At 46.8% G+C, this 22,643-nt stretch overlaps 1 protein-coding gene across 6 annotated transcripts in view; it reads left to right on the top strand.

Moving 5' to 3' along the window:
• The first annotated feature begins 15,149 nt into the window (after positions 1–15,149).
• The window catches only part of LOC106730256 (cyclin-dependent kinase inhibitor 1C-like), a 45,265-nt gene continuing 37,771 nt past the window's right edge, over positions 15,150–22,643 (top strand). For 2 of the 6 annotated variants that reach the window (XR_004324079.1, XR_004324082.1), the window contains exons 1-2: positions 15,161–16,768; positions 17,490–17,633. The gene's annotated coding sequence lies outside the window, so the exon portion shown is untranslated. Of the gene's footprint in view, positions 16,769–17,489; positions 17,634–22,643 lie in introns of all 6 variants that reach the window. The other 4 variants (XM_032491801.1, XR_004324077.1, XR_004324075.1 and 1 more) reach the window with 4 other exon arrangements.

Here is a 22,643-nt window from a genome sequence, read left to right as displayed (position 1 = left end):
CATTTTGTTTATCTGTTTATCCGTTGATGGGCGCTTGGGTTATTGGCACCTTTCATCGACTGTGAATCTTTCAGTCTTCTTTTTCCCAAGCAGCAGGCTCCCCTCCATGCAGCCTGCCCCTGCCAGCATCTCAGCCTTACCAGCAGTCTTCTCCATCTTTGCAGACCTATTCTCCAAGGGGTCCCTCACGTCCAGCTCCAGGAGGATGGCCAGGTTCTCAGAATCACCAGCAGTCACGTGGGGAATGAAGGGCGGGTGGCAGGGCCAGCAGGCCAAGGATTTCCAGCTCAGAATCCACCGTGAGCCTGGCCTCTTCCCAGGCCCCCGCCACGGGCTGACCACTGCATGGATGGTGGTGAGGGGAGAAATGTGGGCTTATAAGGAGGGAGCCCCCAGTCCAGTAAAGTAGGGGTGGGGGTGGGGATGGGTGGAGGGAGTGAAAGACAGAGGGAATCTGGCCTGTTTCCCAAATCCCATCTGAGCTTCACAAGTTTTGCTATTCCTGATGCCAGTCAGGATGATTGTTTCTTTAAATCAAGTCACTTTTCTTTACACTGAAACACATTTATTTAAAAGGATGTTTAATATCTCACAGGGAAGTAGGAACCAGGGCCACTAGGCCTTTGGGGGAGGAAGCTGGGGAAACAAATGCAACCAAAGAGGGATGTTGGAAACCCTCAAGCTCATGCATGTGGTGGGAAGGGCAGAGCAGAAGGTGCTAGAACGTTTGGGAACACAGTGGCACCAAACACACCAAATGCCTTTCCTTTATTGTAATTGGGCAAGAAGGAGTTTTGGGAAGGGTGTAGCTGTTCTGTTACAAGATGCAGGCCTGTGTGCCCCGAGGATTGTCTTGGGTACCACTCGTGGTGTGTGTCCAGCCCTGTGGGAACCCCTGATCCAGTTCAGTCCCCTATTTTACAGCTGGGGAAACTGAACCCCACAGAGGGCTAGTGACCTATGCTGGTCACACAGTTAGAGGCAGAGTGGGGTCCAGAGCCTGACCTGGGGGCCCTCCCCTAGCTTCTGTGCCTCTTGTGATGGCCGGGCTTGCTTCTCTCGTCACCCAAGCCGGCCTCTCCCATCTGTCCCCAGACCTCACCCCTCCACGCCATCCCCCACGCCTTCCCCACCCCTGCAGTAGGAGCCTGTGACGTGTGTGGTGCTTGTGGCCCAGGGAAACATGCATTCAGCCTTGAGGAATGGGACACCAGCAGCCTCGGTGTGGGTCAGGCTCCCTGTGACCCCACCCCTCACCATTGTCCTCAGCACCTCCCACCATCTGGGGTTCCAACGAGACAAGTGAGGTGGCCATCATGGAGGGCCACCCATGCAGTTCCTCTGTGAGGCCTGAGGCGTACCTACTCCCGACATCACCTGGTTTAAGGACGAGGACCCCCTGCCTTCTGGTGCTGGGGTCGTTTCCACCAGAGGCGGCCGGCAGCTGCAGCTGGAGAGGGCCTGGGGCTCAGACACGGGCATCTACACCTGCAAGGCCAGCAACCCCATGGGGGACGTGGAGAAGGCCACCAGGCTGAAGGTTTACGGTGAGCTCCTGGGGCAGTGGTCAGTCAGCTAGGATGGGTGGTAGGAGGGAGGGCGGCCATGGAGGCCTCCAACTGTCTCCAAAGGTGGCTGAGGAGAGCGGCCAGGGGCCCAGGATACCACGATAGAGGGGTTACCCAGGGAGAAGGGTCATCTCAGCACGTCTCACGTCAGACAGGCGAGGAGCAGGCCAGGAACAGGAGGGCCTGTCTCGGGGCCCGGGCAGAGCAAGTCAGGAATCCAGGTCTCCCCTCAGGGCTCTTCATGAAATTGCCCCCATGATCATTAATAACCAACTGCTCTTAATTAATCACTTCCTGTGGTCAGACCTCCTGGGGCTTTTCACACAGCACCACGGGTTACAGGGACCAGGGCCCGTGTCTCCCCACTCATGGGTGAGCCTGGTGGGCTCTGGGGCAGGTCACCCTGCTAGGAGGCGAGGGGACCTAGTTCATACCTAGAGCGTCTGACTGTGAATCGTGTGCTGCTAGCCTCTGGGCTGGCCTGCCTTGAGGGGCTTGGCTCTCAGGACAGGCGAAGAACTCAGAGGAATTGCTGTGTGTGGGCAGGGATGGGTCCGAGCAGGTGAATTTTGAGAAGGCAGAATGCAGGCTGGTGTGGTCATCGTGAGCCCTTGTGAAGAGTCATCTCTGGAGGTCTGGTCCCCAAAGATACAAGATTTAAAGGGCTTGGATGCTGGAGCCCTGGAGACCCCAAAGGGAAGTTGGGATGTGGGGGGTCTAAGGGCAACCTCTGAGGATGAGCCCAGCTGCCTGCTCAGGGATTCTTCTTCGGGGATCTGAAGTCCTCCTGGAAACGGAGTGAAAAAATGCATGTGTGTGTTTTCAGCGGGGCTTGTGACGCAAACACAGTTGAGAAGCCCACCCCGTTCCCTCTTCTCCCCATGTCCCCTGGTGATGGCTCTGTGGGCTCAGCAACTTGCGGGCCTTCCCCAAGGGGGAGAGAGAAGCCTCCCTCTGGCTACCCCCTCGGCCATTGCTGGCTGAGTTAGGAGCCCGCATGGGCCGGGTCACCTGGGCCAGGGTCTGCCCGCTTCCTCAGGACAGGGAGGGGCCTGTAGGAGCAGAGGCTCTGGTCTGGGTCCCAGGGGAACCCACCACATTGAGTTTAGCGGCTGTCAAGACCTACTGTGTGCACATGCTGGAGGCACACAGAGACAAGCATTATTAGGCTCATGAGGAGCTCGCTGGGGTAGCAGGGCATGGAGAAAAGATGCAACAGTGCGTTGGGGGCGGGTGTATAAAACAATATACATTTACTATCTCATATTATTTCTATGTGTCAGGAAGCCCGTTACCTAAGTGGTTCTGGCTCAGAGTCTCTCATGAAGTTGTAGTCAAGATGTCACCTGGAGCTGCATCACCTGAAGACTTGACTAGACTGAAAGATCTTCTTCCAAGATGGTTTGCTCACATGGTTAGCAGGTTGGTACTATTGGTAGGAGGTCTCAGTTCCTCACCATATGAACCCATCTACAGGGCTCTTGAGTGCCCTTATGACACAGTGGCTGGTTCACCGAGAACAAGGGATACAAGACTGGGCAAGGGGGAAGTCACATGCCTTTTGTGACCTAGCTTGGAAGTAAGTCATACATCTTCATTTCTGCAGTATCTTGTTAGTTGCACAGGTCAGCCTTTCTCAGTATGGGAGGGAAGTAAACAAAGGCACAAAGCTCAGGACCAAGGACAAAAATATAATTCCCAGAGAGATTATTTTCATAGTCAATGCTGCCCAGAAGTTATTCATGCCCAAAATTATGGTAAGAAGATTATAGTCCTTTCTGGAGGGCTGAGACCAAAGGGAAATGGTAGGAACAATGGAAATACTAACAGACCACAAAGTTGTGACCATCATAGGGGACCCACAGGTAAGTACAGCAAACGGTGATTGTGGTTAATGTCAGCAAGAACAGAAAGAAGATGAGACCTTGAGATTAGTACCTGTGGTCATACTATCCACAGGGGCTTTCTTTAGAAGACTTCCAAGAGAAGTAGGATGCAAAGAGCAGCACAAAATGAAAGCCCAGACCCTTAAGAAAACCAGAGATTAATGCAGAGCTCTGGGTAAATGCCTAAAGATTTTCATAACTAGAGAGAGAGAAGTATCTCACATTCAGAAGCCAAATGCAGGGCACAAGGGTGCAAATGTACAGAGACAAAGATAGATGAAACAAAAAAGTTTCAGAAAGAGTAAAAGCAGATGCTATAGTTAAAATGTTCAGTTTAATACACTGGGAACTAGACTTCAGGAAGTAGAAGGGCGTCTCCAGAGGCCTGAAATCATCTTGTTTTAAACGCACTACTGTAATAGAAGATGCCTTGTTTGTTCATTCAATGTACATTGATTACTGCTGCATACCAAGCATTGTAAAGAAAAGCAGGGTCCTCATGGAAAGGACCATATTTTAAATAGGAACTGGAGCCAGGACTGTCCCTATTTGTAGTCCTTGATGGTGAAAAAACGTACTCATCTCTGGGGAAAAGAGAAAGCAAATAAATAAGAACTACACTGTGTGCCCACATTTTAATTATGTTACTTAAGTATCCAGGCTAAATGTGTAGGGTCCTGTCCCCATCCCAGTCCCAAGAGCGGAAGAGGGCCTGACGGCTACGCAGAGTGTCGTGTGGGAATCCTAGCCCGTCCAGTCCTGGGTTTCCCTGGAGGCGGCTGGCAAACCCCTCTGTCTCTGGCCTGCACCCCTTCCACCCCTCACATCTAGCCCTGAGTCCCGCCCAGCCCCTGTGAGTCCACCAGACCACACACTCAGGCCAGAAGTGGCTTCTTTCTTCAAGAACTCAAGACCCTTGAACATGAAGGCCTCTAGGCTCTGAAAACAGAGAAATTGGTGGTTTCCCTATGACGATGGGACACTCAAGGGACAGTACTCATGGGAGGTCCTAGGGCACTAGCCTCTCGTCCCCTTGATGAACGGGGTAAGACATCTAGGGGAGCTGGTGGAGACTGGGGCTCACACTCCTGGTTCACAGGAAGAGGGCCTGGATGATGTGCGGGAGATGGTAAAAACAGACAAGTCCTACCCTGAGCGTCGACTGCGGGGCGTCCTGAAGGAGCCGAGCTGTGGCTGCTGGTGAGAGGCAGGGCTGCTGAATGGGGCAGGGGTGGTGGGGCAAGCAGAAGAGGGGGCTGGCAGAGAAGGAGGCATTTGCAGGCCTCCTGCGGGCAGGTGGGCTCTGCTAAGCCCTGCTTCCTGCTTTTTGTCCCAGCCCTTTCCTCTCACTCGCTGACAAGGACCAGGGCCTGTCATCCCGCACCAGGCTAGACGGAGAGTGCCTCAAGTCCTGTGTGCGGGAGCTGGTGTGGATGCTGCTGGACCACATGGGGGACGGGGGAGGGTCTGGAGGTGGAAAGGGAACCCAAAGTGGGGGGACATCTGCTCTGAAGTCACAGCCCCCAGGGCCAGCTTCCATCATAAGTCATGGACTGAGCCCCACGTACACCCCCTGACCCTGCAGGAGAGCATGGGGCAGCAGGAGAAGACCCTGCGGGCACAGGTGAAGCGGCACACAGTGCAGGAGAAGCTGAAGCTAAGCCAGAACTTCCTGCAGAAGCTGCGCTTCCTGGCAGACGAGGTGTGTCTCCCGAAGGCATGTGCAGAGGTGATGCCAGCCCCAAACCCGAGTGACCCGAAGCAGAAGTGGGGCTGCACAGGAGGCGTTGAGCCAGACCAGCCAGGAGGCCCCTCCTGCTCTGACAGCTGTTGGGGGATGGGGGTGACCAAGCCCTTCACCCTGTCAGGTGTTCTTCCCGCTGGATCAGTGGGAGAAGAAGGAAATCCCAGCGTCAGGGGTCCTTCCCTCCATGGATCCAGGGCTGGCCAAGAGGCAGGACCTCTCCCTTACGGGCCCCCAGCTGCCCACCGCAGTCCCACACAGCATCCCGGACGTCTTCATCTGGATGGTGAGCGACGACAAGCACATGGCCTCAGCCCGGCGCCCAAGCAGGACCTGCTCTTCTCCATCGTGGGGGAGGAGCTGGGTGAGGACCACGCCAGAGTCAAGGCACTCTTCCTCAAGGTGCTGGAAGGGAAGCGAATTAGGGGGTGGATGGGTCCAGGCTTCGTTCAATGGGTCAGCCTCCCTTGGACGGAGCAGCGCGCTCACCCCGAGTCTGGCTGGCCTGAGTTGATGGGGTGCTCAGAGAAGAGGTGGAGAGAGTAGGAATGACAGGGGCTCCCATCCCGTCCATCCTTCTTGGCGCTCTGTTCCCAACCCCACAGCCCAGTGGGATGGCTGCGGAGGGACAGAGGCCCTCTGACCACGGCCTCCTGCAGCCCCCTGCCCCTTCCTCACCCCATGGGCTCCAACAGCTGACCCCGTGCCCACCCCCAGCTGCCAGGGTAGTGGGTCTTCGGCATGGTGGGCTGGAGCCCTGCCTGCATCTGGGCCATAGTTGGCAGTGCGGGGACTTGCTGTGGGGCCTGCCCTGCGGCTTCGAGGGGGTCCAGGCGGCCCCGGGTTTGGGCCTGCACTCCCTCCTGCCCAGCAGCCTGGTCTGCACCAGTGAGTGAGGCTGTCTGCGGCCCAGCTCAGGGAAGCCCCTGGCTCCAGCCCTCACCCTGGGAGGGCACTGGTTGTCGCCTGTTCCCAGCCCCCCAGCCTGCGTTGCCCACAGAGAAGCAGGCCTTCAAGCCCTGTGCCCACAGGTACCAGGTTCGGAGCCTCTGTGCCGCTAACAGCAGTGGCCTCTCAGACCCCTAGCCTGAGTCTTCTTTATCAACTCATGTCAGTGCACAGAGGTGAGGGCCTGGGGAGGAGGGAGCAGCACTGGCTTTGCGGGCACTGGGGGAAGCCTGTGAGGTTCTAGGGCCTGGGGAGACAGATCAGCCAGCACCCCAGATCCTCAGAGGGCAGCCTGGCAGATACCTGTGGGCCCGGGCCACATGGTGGAGGCTTTAATGTGTTTGTTCTCTCTGATAAAATTGCCTTCTAAAAATATGTGATTTGCCTTTTAATTCCGTTTATGATAAACCTGTTGTATGAGACTTAAAAAAAAAAAAAAAAAGATACAGGTCCAAAGGCAGCCCACCCCCACCCCATTCACCGGGAGAGCTGAGGGCAGGGGCCCTCGGTGAGGGGATCGGGCCTTGGCACCTGGCCACTCAAGGCCAGGCCGGCCCCTCCCACGTCCCGCAGGCGCGGGACCGCGCGCTGCGCTCCCGGGCGGGTAGCAGAGCCCCTCCCCCATCCCTAAAGCGTTCCCTGCAGGTGGCAGGTCAGCGGCCTCGCGGGAGGGGCGGCGGTTGCGCGCCCAACGGCTCGGGCTCTGGCTCGCGCCCTCCGCCCAGGCCCCTCTCGGGTCCCCGCTAAGGCCTCGCTCTTCTCTCGAGCCCCGCGCGGTGGGCCCCGCGCGGTGGGCCCCGCGCAGTGGGCCCCGGCGCTCCGGCTGCTCTCCGAGCTCCCAGCCCAGCCGGAGCAGCGCGCCGCCGCGCTGCCGCACCGCCAGAGTGCGGGCTCTGCCGGCCGAAGCCGCAGGCTGCTGAGGGGACTGGGGGCGCGCCCTCCCTGCCTGGCTCGCTTGCCTCCTCCCGCAGCCGGCGGGTGCGACGTGCCGCCTCCGCTGCTCACGCCGCCGCTGATGCAGCCCCCGCCGCTGCTCCCGCTGCCGCTGCCTTCGCTGCCGCTGCCGCCGCCGCCGCCAGTGCCCCCGCTGAAGGTGACTGACGCTCCGCTCGCGCCCGGACCGACCCCGCTACTGGCGGCCGCACCTCTGAGGTAAAGTTCGCTCCACATTGGGGTTGGTCGGCCCGGCCCGGCGGCAGCCTCGCGGCGCCGGCTCGCTCCTGCCCGGGTGGGGCCGGGCGGGCTGGGGTCCCGGGCTGGCTGGGGTGCGGCGGGGAGCAGCGCCGCCAGCGGAGGCCGCCAAGATGTGGGGCGAGGGCCTGGCGGGCGGCGCGAGGCGCGGGCGGGAAGGCGCCACAGGCGTGGTTGGGGGCGAGGGCGCCGCGGGCTCCCGGGGCAGCGAGGGGGCCGCGGGCGAAGGGGCGGCGGGCGGCAGAAGTCGCCCGAGTGGTGCGGAGCGAGTCGGGACCTGGGGGAGGTGGGCGAGCTGGGAACCGGCCGGGCTTCTTCGGGGAGGGTTTGGCGGTGGGGAGCGCTCCCTCCTCGGGGTCCAGACAGTGACCTTGGGAGTGGGCACTTTAGGCAGGAGGGAGGGAACTAGTTGTTCGTCTTCTACATTGAAGTGAACTGTACCCTTCATTTAGGATTAAAAAGTCAGTTGTTAATGTATAGTTTATTTATTTATTAAATTTTAATTTTTTTATTGAGGTATAGTTGATTTCTATAATATTAGCTTAGGTGATACACAGTTACTTCAAACAAGGATGATTTTTTAAAAAAAGCTGGTATCTTGTAGGTGCATTTGCGTATTTGCTTTGATCAACTTAGGGAATCAGAATGGAATACACATTTCATGAGTGGAATTTCTTAGCTATTTTGAAGCGGTTCTATTTAATGTGTTAAGTATGATTTAGAATGGACAGATAGAAATAGGAGGAGTTGGAAAAAAATATAGTAGGCCACAGATTTTCTTGTTGATCTTGCACAAGGAAATAATTAACAATATCTGTTAGAGTAGAGTGTATTGATTTAAGGGTTACGGTAGAAAATAATTCAAGGAATTAGGAAGATAAAGGGTGTTGGTCCATGATGATTTTGAATCCTTGACTAGTTTTAAATATTTGATAACTGTGTAACTTTATTTTCTCCTCTGGATTTCTTTGATAGTGATATCCAAACCAAATTTAAAATTATTTCCTGTTAGTTTGACATGTGTTATCCTTGCTTCCTAAATTCCCAAATTATCTGATTTAATCTCATTCTCATTTCACCCATGATAGAAGTCAGATTAAGCAGTTTTTTTTCAGTGACCTGCAGCGAGTTATAGAGACAAGTCATCTTTTTTATATTAGCGGATTGGGAAGAAAAACTCATAAACTCTCACAGGCTTTGTGTTGTGGATGACTGAAAATAAACTTTTACAAATTAAAATAAGTAATTTTGTTGATTAAATAATTTTAAATGTGATTAAAAATTTTTTTTTCTAAGTCTTTTTGTGAGGTAAGTAAGCAAGGAAAATAATTAGAGAGAATTCTTATGTTTTCTTGTCTTTTATTTTCCTTCCTCCCAATAGGACCAGACATATTTTCAGTCATTTCAGGTTCAGAATATGGTAAGAGTTTTTTCACTTATTTTGAAGGAAAACACATTTATTAATTTCCATAGAGATAAGGGAAGTTTCTAAGAGATGTATTATTTAAAGTAAAAAAACCCCAGTGGAGGTTAAATCCTGGTGTTTCTTAGAAGTCTAAATGTGTTTCTTTGTAAAAATGAAAGTTATAAAAGGTCATTATAAAGAATAAAGTAGGAAAAAGATCACTTATAGTCCCATTATGCTAGCCTTTTTCTTATGCACAATTATTCTGTTTTTCTGCTTTGTTGTGATTATATCATATTTGAAGTTTTAAATTTTTTTATTTTTGAGCATAAGCTAAGGAAATTCCACCTCGGAGTGGTTCCTAGCTTCTGTGCAGGTGGAGGTCCTTGGAGGAGGTCAGAGTTGATTCAGGTGGCGTTTTTGGCCCTCCAGTCCTAGACTGGTCTAGGGCCTAGGAATGTCCTGGCGCTCCAAGGGTCTTTTTCCTGGAGCTGGAGGTCGATCCTGTCCTGCTGCCTCATTGGTCATCTTGTTAGTTCTCTTGTGTTAATTGAATGGTGAGATGCCTAGTTACGGGACAGATCTGTTTCATTGGTTAGTGAAGTTAAAGAAGATTTCTATAGATTGGAAGGGGTCAATATTTTTTTAATGAAGTGCTTTGTCTTAAATAACATTAATATTTATAAAATATTTCCTATCTTAGTTTTTCAAAGCTGTTCAAAGTAGGAGTGTCTCCTTTTGGGATTGCCTTCAGGAAGCACTCCCTGGTGCACAAGAAGAGCAGCGTTCCTTTGCAGCCACATCTTAGTTATTAACTAGACGAATACCCTCCCTTGACATTCATGCCTTCTTCAGCTGATGCCCTGTCTCTCCCCTCCTCCCAGAGTTGGAGCTGCATTTTCCACTTCTTCATATCTCTTCCATCTTTAGCCCCTCTGTTCTGCTGGGCCAGTAGAAATTTTAGCCCCGGTGACAGAATCACTCACAGGTCTGTAGACGTGGAAAAGTGCAGGTAGAGATAATTGTGTGGTTCTGCTCTGTCATCTTCCCCATGGTAACTGGCACATTCCTGTGAGGCCATCGCTGCCTAAGGATGCTGTTTAATGCTGACGTTGTCATGACTGTTACTAACTTGCAGAATGTGTACATAATGAAGGGGAACTTTACTTTCTTTGAAAGTATCTACTTAAGCCACATGTGATAAATATTTATAAGTTCATATTCAACCTGAAAACTACATGGAAAGGGTACATTTTCAGCTGACTAACCATCTTCTTCTTATTCTTTTTTTTTTTTTAAATAACCTCTTCTGAAACCTCATTGGCTTCTAGACAGTTTTCTCTTTTAGTAATAAAATAAATGTTAATTACTTGGATCTTTCTATTGCTATTTTAATAGGTTTCACCAATCCCTGAAAGTGTAAAAGGACAGTTGTATCAGTGGCCTGAATGTGTGGGGCACATGTCATTGATGGGGGTCAGTAGTGGTGCTCAGAAGGGACCCGCAGAGGACAGAAAAGACCTGTATGGTCCTCTTAGTGCCCAAGCCAGAGAGGTGTCTTGAGATCCTAACCGATTTGGGAAGTAGCGCAGATGGGGAGATTTGGTGGATAGGAGCTGTTGGTAAAGCATTTCTGTTTCCTTTTACAAGATGCAGTTTCCCAAACAGGTATCTCAAGAAGTGCAGGCTCCAGTGTATTTTTCAAGCAACATGATTAACATCATTGAACTTTTTGATGATGCCACAGTCTTGAAGCCATCTCTCAACTTCACAACCACTGTGAGTTGGCATATTTATTAATGGTCTAAAGCAGTAAGTTCAGTTTAGTGAAACAGAACGGGAAATAGTACTGTCAGTACTTTTAAATACTTGAAGTAGATAACTTTCCCTCTTCAGTTATATGAGGTATGTGGAATTGTTTCCAAATGACCTTTATCTACTTTATCCCAAAAAGTAGGTCCAAAAAAAATTCTCCTCAAAGTATATTTAATAAGCTGTTTAAGTTAGCCTTGGATTGCAATGTTGAAGTTTTGTAAATTAACTGAAGGAATTAGATGCTAGTCAAAAAAATTCCATTCCAATTTGATTTTTATAATAACTAATTTTACTTCTACCAGAGGTGTAGCATTAAAAATTATCAGCACATCTACTCACTTCTTGAGAGAATATTGAATTACCATTTATTACCTGAGTGAATTCTGACCCTGAGCAGGGTGTGCTGCTGGGCAGGGCTCTGAGACCTAAGGGAGACCCAGTCCCTCCCCTGGAGTCACAGTGTTTGTGACAGTGATGGGAAAATAGACACACAACTGTGATTCAGGGCAGGAAAAGATCCACGTCATGAGTACATTTCTATAGGGATTTAAAACAGGTGTTGGCACACTTTTTCTGCAATGGGCTAGATGTAAATATTTTTAGCTTTGTGGGCGGTTGGTCTAAGTCACCACTGTGCAGCTCTGAAGTAGGGTGAAGCCGCTCCTGCAGCCTGGTAGCCAAGTCAGGGTGACTGCTTCTCAACAAACCTTCTTTACAAAGAGACTGGATTTGGCCTCCTTGCCTGGCATAGCTTGCTGACCCCTGGTTTAAAGCAAGGAGGGATCACTTCTTATTGAATAGTTGGAGAGAAAGTTTATAGTTTCCATGTTGGTGTATCTGTGGAGATCTGGGGACAGGGATGCGCTCAGAGAGGGCATGCAAGCTGTGTTCCCCTTTCCCCATACCTTGTTTGCCCTAAGCATCTCTTCTTTTTGGCTCAATATCCTTTTATAATACACCAGTGATCTAGTGAGGGAAAAAAAGTTTTAGAGAGCTCCTGATTTTAATAATCTTATAATTTAGACAGTTGGGAAACGTACGTTTAAAAAAAAGCCAAAAACAACTTGAGGTTACAAATGATAATTTCCAAATGAATAGAGGGAAATAATGAGAGTTCAGGGTGGGAGGGCTGGCTTTCTGAAAGGGGAAGGTTTAGGCTATTTGTGAAAAGATCAGTCGTGTTTTCAGAGTTGAGATGTGTGAGTTGGAGGTGGGGAACCAGATGAGCTGAGACAGAGGTGAGCACTTTGGTTGGCGAGTTCAGGGTACATTCAGGTGACAGCAACTGGGCCAGGGCAGTGGCAGCAGAGAGCTCCTGTTCCCTGTCCAGGAGTGGTCAGAGGGAAGACAGGAGGTGGAGCTTGGGGAGTTTGCTGAGGGTCCTCAGGGTCTCACCTTTTGTTTAGCTTTATGCTGTTGGCAGTGAGGAGCCTAGAGCCTTAATGAACATGGGAGGGGTGGGGCAAAAGCAGTGCCACGGGGGGACTAGGGGATCTGTGTCCTGTTGGATGGTAGCAGCCTGGGCCAAGGCAGGGAGGAGCCTCCTGATGGGGGAAGTGGGTGGAGATGTCAGAAGTACTTTTCCTCTTCCTGGGGTCCTCTGGTTCTGCTCCTGCAAGCTTCTTGCTTGCTTTTATTGTCTCTCCAGAGTTGGCTCTCCAGGAGGGAGTCAGGAGCCTATTATAATAGACCATTTGGGGTTCTTGTTAAATCTGTATGTGCTGCCCAGGGACTCTTGAGTACCTTGGAATAATTTAAGTGTCCTTGATCTTCCAGGACAAATTGTCAGAGCCGGGGCTTCCCCTGCTGCCGCTTTGGCGGTCCCTGTTTACTGAGCCAGTGGGGAAAGGAGGACTTGATTCTGCAGGAGCTGCTTCTTCCTTGATAGTCCTGTCACTTCACTCCTGAGTGTCAGCAGAGGCCCTCGGGCACCTGCAGGTGTTCTGTGGCAGAGCTGGAGTTCCAGAGCTGAAACCTTCCCCTCCAGCACGCCTGGCGCTGGCCCCCTTGTCTGCAGTTGGGCTAACTGCATTTGCTGGCTTGTTGAGATATTATGCACTTTTCTGTTTTCTGTTGTTTTCTTGTTGGTGCCTGTTCTGGCACCGTGTTTGCTTACCATAGATGTAGGAGTGGTTATTTTTAGCATAGCAGAACCAGTGGTTTGGCTGTTTAATTTTTTTTAAACTTTGTGTTTTTTAAACTTTGAATCCTTCATGATTTTTCTTGCAGCTTTCTCTTGATTTGTCTGTGTTAATGCTAATGAAAATAAGGGAAACATCAAAATAGTTACCCCAAAGGGTACAATATCTTGAACATTTTTACCATAGCAAAATATATATGATATAAAATTTTCCATTTTAACCATTTTAAAAAATACAATTCAGTGGCACTAGTGACCATTCATAATGTACAACCATCATGACTGTCTATTTCCAGAACTTTTCATCACTCTAGACAGAGACTCTGTGACCAGGAAGCACTAACTATGAACTCCCCCCTTCCCTTAGCAACCCTGGTAACCTCTAATCTACATCTGCCTATTCTAGAAAACTCCTATAAGTAGAATCATAAAGTATTTGTCCTTTTGTGACTGCCTTATTTCAGCTAGTATAATATTTTCAAGATTCATCTGTGTTGTAGCACATTTCAGAACCTCGTTTCTTTTTATGGTTGAATAATATTCCATTGTGTAAATGTGCCACATTTTGTTTGTTTATTCTTCTGGTGACGGACACCTAGGTTGTTGCTGTCCTTTGCTTTTGTGACTAATGCTGCAGGGCACATTGATGTACAAATACCTCCTTGAGTTTTCAGTTCCTTTGGGAGTGGAATTGCTGAGTCATATTCCAAATCTGTGTTTGGGCCAACTTTATTCATTCTTTTAGCCTGCTTTACTCACTCTTGCTAGCAATGAGCACTGTTTTTATAAACAGTGTTGTTGCTGGTGAGGGTGTGGAGAAAAGGGAACCCTCCTACACTGTTGGTAGGATTGTAGTTTGGTGCAGCCAATGTAGAAAACAGTATCAAGATTCCTTAAAAAAACTGAAAATAGACTTACCCAAAGATCCAGCAGTCCCACTCCTGGGCATATACCCAGAGGAAACTCGGATTCGAAAAGTACATGCACCCGTGTTCATAGCAGCACTATTTACTATAGCCAAGACATGGAAACGACCTAAATGTCCATTGACAGAAGACTGGATAAAGAGGCTGCAGGGGGTGTGTGTGTGTGTTTATAGTGGAATACGTTAAAAGAGGATAAAATAATGCTGTTTGCAGCAACCAGGATGCACCTGGAGATCATTCTATTAGACAAAGAATGGAACTGTCATTAAATGAATAATTTCTTTTTTTATATCACTTTTGTTGACTTTGAAATGGCTTTTTCTGCTTGTGAGAGTGTGAGAGTATATGTGTCTGTGTCTTTGTCTGGGTATGAGAGAATGTATGCTCATGTGTGTGCCTAAACTCTCAAAACTGAGCAATAGTAAAAAAAAAAAAAATGGGGGTGAGTATCTTCATATTTTGCACAAAAACAAGTGATCAAGAGTGAGCTAAGAGTATGGATGACTGATAATTTAGAGAACATTTAAACTTATATTTTAAAAGGAAATTAAAATTACTCTTCCTAGGAGTGTGGCCCTGGGTATTGAAAGACACAAACCTTGTGAAGAGTGACATTGATGGTGTTTGTAAGTAAAACCTGGCAATGTGACTTAAAGTATTTAGGTCTTTCATCTCAGGTATTTAAAGTTACTTATACGGGTATGAGTACTTTCTGGTTGAACATGGATGTTGTGGTTTTCACTTTCTGTTCTTTGATCCTACAATGTGTGGAGTTTACTGTACTTGGAAGTACTTCCGGGCCATGACGTGGAGTGTTTTTGGCTCCTGCCTAGATCTTTGTAATGAATGCTTTCCATGTGCTCTCTGTTATTTCTTGACATGGTTGTATTTTTGGACCTATTGGAAGATCGTTTGCCTCCAGTTTGTATTACAAACTTTGCTGTTATTTTGGAATTAGACACAACACACACTGAGTTCTTCCTGGGCGGGGTCACATTTGTACATCCTAGTTCCCTGGATTGGTAAGTAGAGATGACCACCCAACTAACAATATTAAGTGTGCTTTTAGGAAGAAGTCATGCAATGTTTTGACTGAAGGAAATGTATCAATGAGAATGGTTAATTCTAGAAGTTGTTCTCTTTCCTTTTAGGTAAAATTATATGAATATCATCTTGAAAGACTCTAGAACTCTCCTGCTTTCTATCCATGAATTCCCTGATTCTGTCAGGTGTTTCCAGTTACTCCACACTGAGCCCCAGGGTCTCCAGCTTTAGGTTGGTTCTTGCCACCACTGGACAGCTGAGTGTCTGTCCTGAGATTAAAAGAACAATTTTATAAAGACTTGTGAAGTGATGCATGTATTAAAAGACACATGGCCCATTTAGCTGTCCTCATGTAATCATCTCTCCTAGACAGCCTTCCAATAGTGTTTTCCATTCTCTCTCTGTCAGGTTCAGCCTTTACTCACCTTGATTCGTGTTTACTTTCTGAACCCTGATGCCCACAGCAGTACTCATTCTATTCGTAGTAATGCTTTTGTATTCTTTACCTTTTCTGAGAACCTTCTTCTACTTTCTACTGTAGCAGAAGCAGCCTGATACTCTTACTAGTGTGTCATGTTCCTAGAAACCTTCTCAAGCCACTGACATGAACGTTTCTGCCTGTCTGCTCATTCAGGGTCAGTAGGTACATAGGGTTCAGTATTTTCTTGGTGACTTCAAGATCATTGTCCAACAACCCCAAGTGAAGAGGCCCTTATCACTTGACTCTCAAAAATTTCAATTACAAATCCTTTGATCAACATTCAGGTCAGCCACTTTCCCTTTTCCTCTTCCTACATCGATGACTCTCACAAAAGATTCAAAGTCTTACTTTTGTCCTCCTGGGGGATTTGAATGTCCATGTGGTTGGTCCATCTAATGTGCAGTATCCTGTGATCACCACTGTGGCAACACTGGTCACCCAAGGTCACGTTATCACCTGAACACTACTCTACTGCTGACATCTCAAATGCCTGTCCTCCCACCCTGTTTATGCCCTTACTCCTTCAATTCTATTAAATGTTTCTTTGGTCTTACTAAAGAGCAGATTATCTTCTTTGGTCTTGACATCTGGTTATTCTGGGTCAGTGGCTCCTTCTGCCCCTATTTTCCTCCAGTACCTGAAGCACATGGTCAAGTGAAGCTGGTAGAATTCTTCCCTAGTCCCTTGTCCTTCTATGACATCTTTCCCATGAAACCCAAGATGGACCATCTCAACTCTTTATCTTACCCATGTGTCTGCACCCTGATGCTTACAAAGGCAATCTTTTGAAAAACAGATGAGAAAATAAATGGGAAAACAATTAATAAAATCTTAGACCCAGAGAAATGCTATTCTTTATGAGCCTAGCAACTTTGGGATACTTTACAAAAATGTACAACAAATATACGCTTCCAGGACTAATATCTGAGGACTAATATTCCAGGACTAATATCATACTTTTTTGGGAATAATTTTAGCAGAGACTTTCAATGAGGGTAAATAACATTTCAGTTCTATTGGTGTCAGGTTTTTCTAATGGGACCAGAGTCCCAGGATGACACAGTTGAGTCAGGCTGGTGGCAATACCATGACATGCAATACCTTTTCTGGGCACACCCTTACCACTCACAGGCTTTGGAAAAGGAGAGAATTTAATGTTCATGGGAGTTTAATGTGAGAACTAGAACTTAAGAATGCACTTTCCCCACATGGCTTAAGGTAGAGTGGGAAAGCATAGGGAAGAAATGAGGTTCTTTTCTGATACGCTTTCACCCTCTCCTCGGCTGAACCTTTCTGTCTCATGTTTCTCTAAGCTTGGGCCTCACAGATTGAACCACACCAAAAGCAGCATTTTCTTGAGGAAGTTTATTATGCAAAGCCTTTGATGATTTTTTCTTCCAGTTTAAGGTGATCATAGAGAAAAGTGATGATTTTGATAGTCTGATGGCTTCAAATGAAATCATTGCCCCAGGACCCCAGCAGACCGTCCTGGTTCCCAGTGAGGATGGGGCAACTCTTCTTTTCCCAGTTACACCAGCACACCTGGGAGAAATTCCTGTCACAGTCACAGCTGTCTCGCCTGCTATTTCTGATGCCGTCACCCAAAGAGTTTTAGTGAAGGTAAGTATTTGAAGTCTAAATAAATGAAATAGAAATTCATAGTTGAAAAGGAAAGAGAAAGTGGTTTTTCTCTTGGTTAAATCTATTGGCAAGACCTAGTAGATCCTCTTCACCCTCCTGGAAATGCCCGACGGTTTTCCATCTGAATGGAAAACTATATCCCATCTATGTTTTAGAAGTAATTGCCAATGTTCCTTTAAATTTATAGGGTGACTAGAAAGCAAGTCAGTTGCATTCACAATCTGTGTGATGTTGGGATCCTCTTAAATCATGCCAAGTTGGTATGTAGATTTTGAATTTTGGAATTCCTCAGTATGGGTAGAAGAGGTCTGGTAGATTTTTTTCAAAGAGAGTATGCAAACAGACGGCTCAGAATAGGGGATAAGTGCTTGTGTTCTGGAGTGAGCCCTGGGTTCGCATGCCTGCTCTGTCAAGGGTGCCTTTGGACAAGGTATTTTACCTGCCTCTTTGGATAATAATAGGACCCACCTAAAAGGATTTCTCATCACATTTTCATCTTTTTCTTTGTCATTTCCACTGCCATTGTATGAAATGTTTTATCAAATTTAACTAGAACGTAAACATTTATCAACAGATTTGAAGCAAAAATCAAGACGTGGGTACTTATCTAACCACACACAGGCCAGACTTACTATCTGCATAGAGTTCTCTGTAAACAGATGAGTAGAGACCATGTTAATTGTGTTCCTTTTCTCAACAGGCTGAAGGGATAGAAAAATCCTATTCGCAATGCAGCTTATTAGACTTGATGGACAGCAGGTGACAAACTACCCTGAGAACGTCTTTTCCCCCTCCCTCCTCATACGGTGAGCGGTTGTGAAAGAGTTCAGATCAGCTGCAGTTGGTAAGAACAGAGTGTGTCACCATCACTGCTGGTTTCTTGCATATAATAATATATATTTTTCATCAATTTGTAGGTGCATTTTCTTAGTCCTAATGAGAAGAAGTTGCAAAATGATTTTAGTTGGTACCCACTGCTGATGACAGAAAGGCTGCTAGATGTGTGTCCTGGACCAGTTCTTGTCAGTCATCAGCACGCGTGAAGCACCTGGGGAACTTGTGTGAAGGCAGATCCTGGTTTAGGAGGCCTGGGTGGGGCCACAGATTATGCATTTCTCACAAGCTCCCAGGTGATGCAGATGCTTCTGGTGTGCAAACCACTCTTTGAAAAGCCAGGCCATACTAGCCTGTGGCTGGAGGGAGGGGTTATTCTAAGGGCAGAGCTTCTTGACCACTGGTGAATGCCAGCACCATCTGTGGGGCTTTGCAAATACATGAATCTCTGGATTCTGTTGTCAGTCTGCTCAGTCAGAATCTCTGGGGTTATGGCTAGGGCTTGCATATTTTGAAAAGTTTCCATGAGTGCTTCTGATCACCATATACTGAGCACTGCTGCCTGAGCAGTTCTCTGTGCAGAACACAAGTAACCTTCACAGCAGGAGCTGCCCACTGGCTGGGTCACCCTCTCCTAGTTACCTTTTGATAACCAATCTAAAAGTCCTTTCAACTGTCCAACAGAGCTTCCATGCAAATGGTTTATTTATAGAGTTGTGCTGTACATGTACCTGAAGGCCATGTGTAGATTAAAAACATCTAAATAGTCTGTTAGGTCTTTAAGGTGTCAGGACCGGGGACACTTTTTCAGATGCTTTTTAAATCTCATTTGCAGGTATCACACTTTTTATTATAACCCCCAACAACCAGTGCCTCTAGTGAGGACTTTTTGGGGAACCTTAGGTAAAATTCTTAAAAAGAATTAAATAATCTCTCTACTCAGGGATGCTCAGAGATGCCTAAGCACCTCCCACAGTGTTGAGATGCTGAGTGATGCAGCAAACACACGGGTGGCTGAGGTGCACACACAAACACAGATAACACACATACAGAAATGCGAACACACATACACATACACACACAGATACACACATACACATACACACATAACACACATACACATATAACACACACATATACATAGACACATAACACACGCATACATGCACATACACAGGAGGGGAAGGAGCCTAGAATTTTAAATTACCCCACTGCTGTTTACATTGGAATGAGTCTGCCTATGGTTATTGAAGTGCTGTGAGGTTTCATTGTAAAGCTTGATTTCAGTAATAGATTTTAAAGCTTTACCATTATATGGTTATTTATTTAAAAAAAAAACTATTTGGTACTCCAGATGCAAGAATGTTAGCTTGTTGTCTGTTGGAAATTTTTGAGAGTCTGTGTTCACTTTGAATATTAAAAACATAACCTGCAGTGGTAATAATAGTTAAAAGCATAGCCTGCAGCAGCGTTTACCTCACTGCGTTAACATCTAATGTTTAAGACATCATACGCTCACATGGCTGCAGCCTACTCACATGAAGCTCTTCCTCTGTTTAGTGGATTCAGTTTCTTTAGAAGCAGCTTTTCACTAGGTATCTGGACTTGGAAGGGTGTATATTTCTAAAATAAGCCACATGATGGATATTCTATACAGTTCAACCATAGTGGGGTCAGAATTAGAACTCAGCCTCTATATGTGAAAAATTTTATGTATTTTCCTGAGTTATGGTGTTAGAATGTGGGTAAAGTGTGTGTTTTGTATAACTTTATATAACTAACTTTGAAGAATATTTCTAATCCCTTTTCATCCTGAGATTCACTGAAATGCTCGAAACACTTGTTAGTTCTACTTTGTTGTTGCTGAATAGAGCACTTTGAAACATACCACAACCCCTGCTCTTAGAAATGTCATTTCTCAAGAACTTGTAGTGTATTAGTAAGGAAATCAGAGTAAAGTTCTATTTCTGTGAAGAATACTAATAATAAAGCCTTGTTTTTCCTATATAAGAATGATGGTTTCTTGATCAATTTCTGACATTTTTGTCCAAGAATTTTTTTAAACTTACTTTTTTGCTAAGATATGCCATGTCCTTGAGCTGAAAGTCTCCTAATTTGTCACATAACCTGCAAGTTCAGTACCACTTATTTGGCCAGTTTTCCTAAAAGCTTGATGCACAGTTTCTACTCTGCTCCAGGCGGTGGAATAACGATACTGCTTCTGGGTCAGGTGCCTTCTGCTCTCACAGGGAGTCTCTTTGCCACCAGTAGGTACAGTTAGTTGAGGATTTACTGAACATATTAAATATCTTGTGCTTTCAGGAGATATTCTTGGTTCTTCCATTAGTGAGGCTTTGCCTCACTAATTCAGATGCCTCATGGCTGTGGTGAACAAAACATGATAAATTTTGCTCCAAATATTTATGTTTTGGATTACCTGACTAAAGAGAAATAACTGATGGGATTTAAGAGAAAAAGCCCCTTTTTTCATTTATGAGGCAAGGGAAGCATTTTGGAAACATACTTTTATTTGTAAAAGTAAATTTGCTTAGTTATCTTCAGTCAGAGTTGACCCTAGACTGTGTTTCAAAATGGACAAATTTTTGTCTCTGTTTGTGGGACCAGACAGGGTTGAATGTGCCAGAGCTGCAAGCAGTGGGAAGCTGTCATCATCCTCCCTCAGCTCAGTTCTCAGTAATCATCGTCAAGATGCTTGTTCAGGAGTTCAGTTCATTTTATGTATTTTCAGGAAGGTACCTGAAATTTAAAGCCACTTAAAATGCAAAGGAATGAGTGTGCACTGATTTGTTCCACATTCATGGAGCATCTCTTAGGGCTGGGGTCAGGTCCAGTGCTGAGGAGGTGGAGGAAGTCAGGCCTTTGCTCTCACGGAAGTCTGCACAGTGAAGAAAGTCTGTACACAAACGCACGTGGTGCCGTGTGGCGGGGACCTTCTCAGTGCATTTAACATTTCAAGTAGTTGGGGGTTAGGAGAGAAGTGTGTTTATGGGGAGGCCCTGCTGGCCCCTTAGAAATGCCACACCGGCAATTCCTCTGCCCTGCTTTCTGCAGAGGCTGATACTGTTTGCAGACACCAGGTGCTCTGTGTCTACAACTTGCTGATAACAACAGTTAACCTCAGTTCAGTGCTTACTATGTGGCAGGCGGTGTCCTAAGCACCTTACATCTAATAGCTCCTTTCCTGGTTGCAGTCAGTGTGGTGATTGTCCTTGTGTTGTTACAAGTGAGGCAACTCAGGCATAGAAAAGTTAACTAACTTGCTAGGATCATGTAGCAAGTGAGTGGCAGAGCTGGGATTTCAACTCACTGTCTGGCCCCTGAGTCTATGCTTTTACTGCCCATACTTAGGAGAAAATGAAAAGTTGTGAGGCCTTGTGACTAATAATAATAATGTAAACTTGATTTCCTCAAGTGCTCCCAGAGCCAGCCACCTGAAGTCCCAGTCTCAGTCTTGCACTGCCATTAGGGGCCTCTAGCAAGATCTCTGTGTGACCAAATTGATCCATCTGCAGAGTCTTAGAATAGTTCATGCAAAGTGGTAGGAAAATGCTTGTTCAGTATAAAGTATATATTGATCAACACTATCTAAATTCCTAAACCTTTTGACTTTATTTTTGCAGTGAATGAGTTCAGTGTCACTAGAGGCAAGTGTTAGTGGTTTTGCTAACTTTTCCAAAGTTAAGAATTAGAAAACTTAGTAGACATTATTTTAATGTGAGCTTTTCTTCCAGTTTCCCTCATTGTGTAGAGACTTGTTTATCCTAAACTAAATTCTATGCAATAATGATAGTAACTAAGACGGTTTAAATGTTTTACAAATGTTTTCACTTAATCCTCACAAAACCCTTGGAGGTAGGCATACTGTTATCATTTCCATTTTACAGATGAGTAAACCGGGGCATAAGGAGGTTAAATAACTTCCCTTTGGTTACCCCTAGGTCGTGTGGCTCTGGGGTCCATGCTCAGAACACTATGGGACAGTGTTTCTTGGCATCATTCTTTGTTGGAAGCAATAGGATGTGATGGAGTTGGACAAGGGATTGGGCCAAGATGCTTCAATAGACCTGCCTGCAAGAGGTCTCTGTGGGGGTTCTGATAAAATAGTAATGGAGGACCATGGGGCCTTGTGGGTAAGGAGACACCAGAGGTTAGAATCTGGGGAGTCAAGTTGGACCAGAAAGAGCTTTAAGATGTTGGCTCTGAGGTGATGCATGGCAGGCAGCTGTCCCTGGGAAGTTGGCCCTGACAAGGGCTGAATGTGAGTAAGGGGGGTGATGAGTGAGTAACCAGTGAGGCCTTGAGTATTTCAGGATGCTTTCATAGAAGAGAGGGGGCTTCATCACCTTGTCAATTGATCTATAATACAGTTGACCCTTAAACAACAAGGGCTGGAACTGCATGGGTCCATTCATATGCAGATATTCTTCAATATTAAATCTACAGTACTCCACAGTGTGGTTGGCTGAGTTCAGGGATGCAGTGGCACTGTGGATGCAGAGGGCCAACTCTGTTATATGTAGATTTTCCCCCGTGTGGCTCAGGAATCTACTGTATACACTTTTCAAAGTGTTTTGGAGGTATGGAGGGTCATCCTATTCACTTACCCTGTAGTCGAAGGCTAGTAACTTTGCAGTTGTCATTAGTGGGTCATTCATTTGGCCAAATAGAGCCAGAATTGTGAAGTAGGTAGGGTGGTGGTCTTTTTTCATTCATTCATTCATTCAGACCTTCGTTGTACACATATTTATTGAGTACCTGCTGTATGCCAGGCACTGGGAATACAAAAGAAAAAGAGTTCCCTTCCCTCCTGTTGCTTACGCTGTGGTGGGATTAGGAAGAGATGGTTAATGTATCAATCAATACATCGGGCAATAAGAAAAATGTCAGATAATGATATGTCTGGCAAAGAATTAAAAGAGAGGTCATTGACAGAGTGGAACTAGTAGCTACTTTAGGTTGAAGAGCTAACACTTACACCGAAATCTGAATGACACAGGCC

This window comes from Camelus ferus, chromosome 11 (genome assembly GCF_009834535.1).
Source record: "Camelus ferus isolate YT-003-E chromosome 11, BCGSAC_Cfer_1.0, whole genome shotgun sequence".
NCBI lineage: Eukaryota > Metazoa > Chordata > Mammalia > Artiodactyla > Camelidae > Camelus > Camelus ferus.
This window is presented reverse-complemented; position numbering and strand designations above follow the sequence as displayed.